Source organism: Coregonus clupeaformis, unplaced genomic scaffold (assembly GCF_020615455.1).
Source record: "Coregonus clupeaformis isolate EN_2021a unplaced genomic scaffold, ASM2061545v1 scaf1488, whole genome shotgun sequence".
Taxonomy (NCBI): Eukaryota; Metazoa; Chordata; class Actinopteri; order Salmoniformes; family Salmonidae; genus Coregonus; species Coregonus clupeaformis.
Genome location: NW_025534942.1, coordinates 38397 through 44396, shown reverse-complemented (window position 1 = coordinate 44396; position 6000 = coordinate 38397).

Here is a 6000-nt window from a genome sequence, read left to right as displayed (position 1 = left end):
ACCACACTTCTAAACTTATGCCTGACCCTAACTTAAAATAAAAAATGCACATTTTTGTTTTCATGAATTTCTACGATATACATTTTGGACTTTGTGTTTGTGGTAACTAGTGGAAACCATTGTGCCTGTTGTTCACATGCGTATCTGCCCTCTGATTGGCTAGAATGGTCCCACCTGATCTTGCCTCCTCCCGACTGCCTTTCATTTTTTAAGATATATCTTTCATTGCCGTTACATATTAGAAGGCAATTAATTATTGGAACATGGGTTGTCTCATGTTCCAAAAGTTGGGAGCATGAACGTGGACAGAATTAAAGCTTTGGTCTCTGGTCTCGGCCATTGTGGAGAGGTTGGAGTCTGTTTGATTGAGTGTGTGGACAGGTGTCTTTTATACAGGTAACGAGTTCAAACAGGTGCAGTTAATACAGGTAATGAGTGGAGAACAGGAGGGCTTCTTAAAGAAAAACTAACAGGTCTGTGAGAGCCGGAATTCTTACTGGTTGGTACGTGATCAAATACTTATGTCATGCAATAAAATGCAAATGAATGAATTACTTAAAAATCATACAATGTGATTTTCTGGATTTTTGTTTTAGATTCCGTCTCTCACAGTTGAAGTGTACCTATGATAAAAATTACAGACCTCTACATGCTTTGTAAGTAGGAAAACCTGCAAAATCGGCAGTGTATCAAATACTTGTTCTCCCCACTGTGTGTGTGTGTATATATATATATATATATATATATATATATATATATATATATATATATATATATATATATATATTATACAACTTTTGAAGTTAATATAATGCCATTGTTAAGTGAGAGAACCACTCCGGAAAAGGGCGGGACAGCTGCTCCGGATGTGAACATGAAAAATATATTAAATTCACTTTCTAATGATAGGAAGAACCATTTCAAAGTAGAGAAGTGTAGGCAGGAGATAATAAATAAATATTATGTCATTGTTGATGGAATCTGTCTGATATACAAAAAGCTTGGGGAAAAATACAGAGAATGTCTAACTCATTGACAAAGACACGATGGTCTTTAACTGTATTAGCTGAAGTCAGACAATGAGATCAGAAAGTACTTTGTGATACTCATGATAGGACATTGCAGAGAGATAAAGAGAGTATGAGGGCTCTTGGTGAACAGATAAAAACATTAAAAGAGGAAATTCAACAATTGCAGGAGGCATGTGTGCTAAAGGAAGACTTGGCCCCCACCTGTGGGCTCTCTGTTCTACCCTCATGCTGAGTTGTGCAAGGCAGATCGGGTTTCAAGCATCTGGTCAGCACTGCCTGGCTTTGAGTCAACAGATTCTGACAGCGGTGACAAGCGATGTCTTAGGCCAATCAGAACACAGGCTGTTAAAGGGAGTAAAGACAAACCCCCGTGACAGTAATCACAAATAAATCAGCATCTCCAAAACTTGGATGAATGGTCAAAGACTTTGAAGCATCCACAAGACGTGGGTATGAAGACGTGGAACCATTTAAAGCGATTTTAAAAACTCTACAATCTACATCCATATGATGGGTTACAGTTGTTAGGCTTGGTTTTGAACAACCGTGAACATGGTGTACTTGAAGAAAAAGGTTATAGCGCTGTGGGTGGTGAAATGTATTTATGTCACTGATAGGTGCCAGAAAGTCTGGGTGCCAGGAATTCTGGGGGCTACTGCTGTTAATCTTAGAATGAGTATGTGATGGAATGTCCTGACTGGGGTGCAAACTGATACCACCGGGGTTGGGAGTGACACACAATGATGGTTGGCAACTGTTGGTTAGAACTTGTTTACACTCAAGTATATAAACGGAGAGATCTCTGGGTCTATCATTCGGATAACAAGAGGCAACTTACTTGTATCTTGTTGTGTTGAATCCGGTACCGTATTATTAAATACCTTGTATCAAATCTCCATCTAAGTGTTTAGTTATATTAGTGCATCCTGAATCCCTTAAAACCACAGAAACGCATATCAACCCTAAAATGAGGGACAGACGTAAATGAATTACTAATAACATTCATAATAATGCTCAGAAATGACTGTCAAAGCAACAAAATAACTAGTGCTTTACAATGAGTATGTTTACATGCACACTCATAATTGGACATTAAACTAGTTATGGCAGTAGGCTGAGTATGGCTTTAGTCATGTAAACACCTTACTCTGCTTATCTTAATTGGCTTAAGGTGACAATCCATGTAACGCAGTTAAAAACACCTGGTTTCCTGAGCAATCTTTAGAATTATTAGGACATGTAAACACTTTAATCAGAGTTATAGCGGTGTATTTAATCTGTGCATGTGCTAGCACAAGCAGCGCAAGCTAACTTATTTTGATCGTGTGCAGTGAGTTCAGAAAAACTGAAAGTATGCAGCTTAGAAATAGTTCTCACATACAAACTGTATATGTCCGAATTCTGAATTAAAAATGCTTCTCAAAAATAACATGGTCCCTGCGGTAGTATGTTTATTTTGATTGTCAATTTTCTGCATTTATCAAAGTCCCATCAGGTAGCCTGATTTCAGATGTCCATGCTATTCAACATCTTTGTTTCACAGGGGACAGCCCTAACTGTTGCTCTCTCAGTGGGAGGGGCTTATCATCTGGGGAGCCTCAACAAAAACATGATGCTGACAAGACAGAGAAGAGTCTCTCCAGATCAGAACACCTCAAGAAACACCAGCAGAGACATATAGGGAAGAAACCTCACCACTGCTGCTTTGACTGTGGGAAGAGCGCATAGGCCTCTTGTATAATTAGTTTGGTCCTAAAAGATGTTCACATATTTCTTGTAAATCCCTTCACCAGGTTTTAGTGTAGCTGATGGGACATACGGAAGTACAGAAGCCATAGGACTATTAGTGTGGTCAAATTATGTTGCATTTATTTTAAAGGATTTTAATAGGGATATCTTACAACTTTCCTTATTGTGTATTAACTGTGCTCCAACAAGATGTTCACACATTTTTATTGTGAAGCGAAGGATGTGTTGGTTGTTAGGAAGAGGCATCATGGGGGCAGGAAGCAAGCTCTGCCCATCAGTACTTATAGGTAATGTCAACCACAGACCTCACACTCTTCTGTTTTCTCACGACTACTAAGGTCTCCTACCAAACTTCTCTCTCTTCACTCTGGAAATACACTTGATAATATCTTATACCTTACCATTCTACTTTTTATTGGTGATTTGTTAGAAGGAACGAATGCTTGCATGTAAATGTCATTGTAAAACATACATCTGGAATGTGGTTGCATGTTTTCTTGTTTTGTTTTACATTGCTGATTGCATATTCATTAGTTGTATTATGTAGAAGAGACCAGGATTTGATATGAATTAATGTATCCATGTGAATCTTATTGTAAAACGTTTTGTTTTGCATTGTTACTATTGTTATGAGTGGAGATCCCACCTACTGCTACTTTGTAGTTGATTGATGGATTACCTGCCAATCAGATGAGAGCAAAAACTCAACACTATATTTGTTTTGTTCTAGCATGTAATAAGAACATTTAATATATATTTTTTAATGTTAATAACATGATACTGAGTTGCAGAAGTCCAGACGGGAGATGAGAAATGCCTGGATTAGGATCTGCTCCGCTTCCTGTGTGAAGTTGGATCGTACTTGTTATGACGAGTTTCTCTGGTATCGAGTACTTCAGGATGTAAGAGAATAGTTAAACACTTTAGATGGAGAGTTGATTCATGTTTATTTGATTGTTACAGTACTGGATTCAATGACAAGCATTACGGGCGTAGCCTCTTGTCATCTGAATGACTTCCATAGAAAATCCCTCAGTTTATATGATGCTCTCCAATCTACTTCTGTCCAACAGTTGCCAAACATTATTGAGTGTCCTACTACAATAGGATCCCCCTACATGGTATCATGTGGCACCCTAGCCAGGCCATTCCATCACGTACTCCTCCTAAGATTAGCAACAGTGGCCAATCTATCTTGGCACACCGACCTTCTGGCCCCCATCCGTGACGGACACAACACATGGCGTGTCCTTGTCCTCCGCTCATGATTTTACAGACATTAAGAAATCCTGTATCAAAAGTCGTTATATCAGTTCTCTACGGATGTTGTTGAGCAAAAACCTGCAGGAGCGAGTCACTGTTGAATTATTTATTATTTTTGTACTTTTTACTCCACAATGACCACACTGCTAATCTTATGCCTGACCCTAACCTTAACATAAAAAAATCATATTTATGTTTTGACTTTGTGGTTACGACTGCCTTCCATTTTTTTGACATTTTATTTTAATTGCCATTACATATTATAAGGCAATTGCTGGCAATGAATTATTGGGTTAACTTACAGGAACATGGGTTGTCTCACCCCACAAAAAGGGGTTCTACAGAAAAGTTGGGAGCATGAACATGGACAGAATAAAAGCTTTGGATGGGTGGGTGATAACCAGGCGAGGCAGATGGGATTGTATGGTAGGGACTTTAGCCCCACGGTACCTATCCCTGTGAGTCCACCATGGCTATTCCCACCTCCAGTAGTTGATTTACAAGTGTTGGAGAGAGTACGGAAAGACAGGGAGGGGGTTGATCCATGTGAGTTCTTTAAAAAGCGACTGGAAACGGTAAATCTGTATTTTTTTGACATATATACAGATGGATCAAAAGACCCATGGACAGGTCGGAATGGATCAGCCTTTGTTAAACAGGAAAGTGGGTTGGCTGTCAGGAGACGTATTACATTCCACCTGGCTTTGAACAAGGAAGAGCTGATGGCCATACTGTTGGCCTTGCAGTTGGTAGAGGAAGTCAAGTCAGACAGAGTAGTTATATGTTCTGACTCATGTGCTGTGTTGATAATCCTGCAATCATTTAGCTAACATAGCAGACAAGGCCTGCTATATGAGGGAAATCAAATTCATGCCCGGATGAGACAGCTGGGTGTCAATACAAGCTTTGCTTAGGTCCTGGCCCATGTGGGGGTGGAAGGGAATGAGGAAGTAGATGTGCTAGCTAAACAGGCCCTTAGGAGACAGGAGGTAGAGGTGCCAATGAGCAAGACAGAGACTAAGGGAATGATATGGGCAGTGGTGCTGCAGAGATGGCAGGAACAGTGAAACAGTGACACTAAGGGCAGGCATCTATTCATTGTTTACATTTTAGTCATTTAGCAGGCAATGTTATCTAGAGCGACTTACAGGAGAAATTAGGGTTAAGTTGCCCAATGGCACATTAACAGATTTTTCACCTTGTCGGCTCGGGTTACTGGCCCAACGCTCTAAACCACTAGGCTACCTGCCGCCCCTATTCCAGGTACAGAGTAAAGTAGGGGAGGATGGTAGGAATGGACAGAAGAGAGGAGGCCATCCTTACAAGGCTAGGGTGGGACACAGCCAGCTGAATAAGTCATTAAATGTGATAGGAAATCATCCAACAGGAAGGTGTGATTACTGCCAGGAAACAGAGACAGTGGAGCATGTACTGATACCGTGTGGGCAGTATGATAGGGAAAGAGAGAGACTGAAACTGTATGAGGGATATTGGGGTACAGGAATTGAGTTTGATAAGCATACTAAGTAGAACATCGTTAGATACAGTCTCAAATATTTATATTTTTTAAGAGAAACAAGGCTGTCATATAGGATTTAGTTCCTCGATCGCTGTCGCTGGCCCACACTCCATTACAGTAGGTGTCAAAATGTACCATAACTTTGGATGACAACCGCGGATAAACCCCACAGAAGAAGACGTATTTTCATTGTGAGTGGCCACTTCCGAGTATCTGGTCATATAATGGCTAATCAGATTTTCAAATCAGTGGAGGTGAACAAGTGCACACTTTGGGAGGAAGGAGAGATCATTAAGGACTAGACACAGATTCCTACACATGATAAAGTAGTAGGTTATCTTGCTGAAGGAAAACAAATCCCAACAAGTTTTAGTCTTTTTTTTCTCCAGCCATTAAACACGGAACAGAGGAATGTGGAGGATCAAATATTATAAAAAC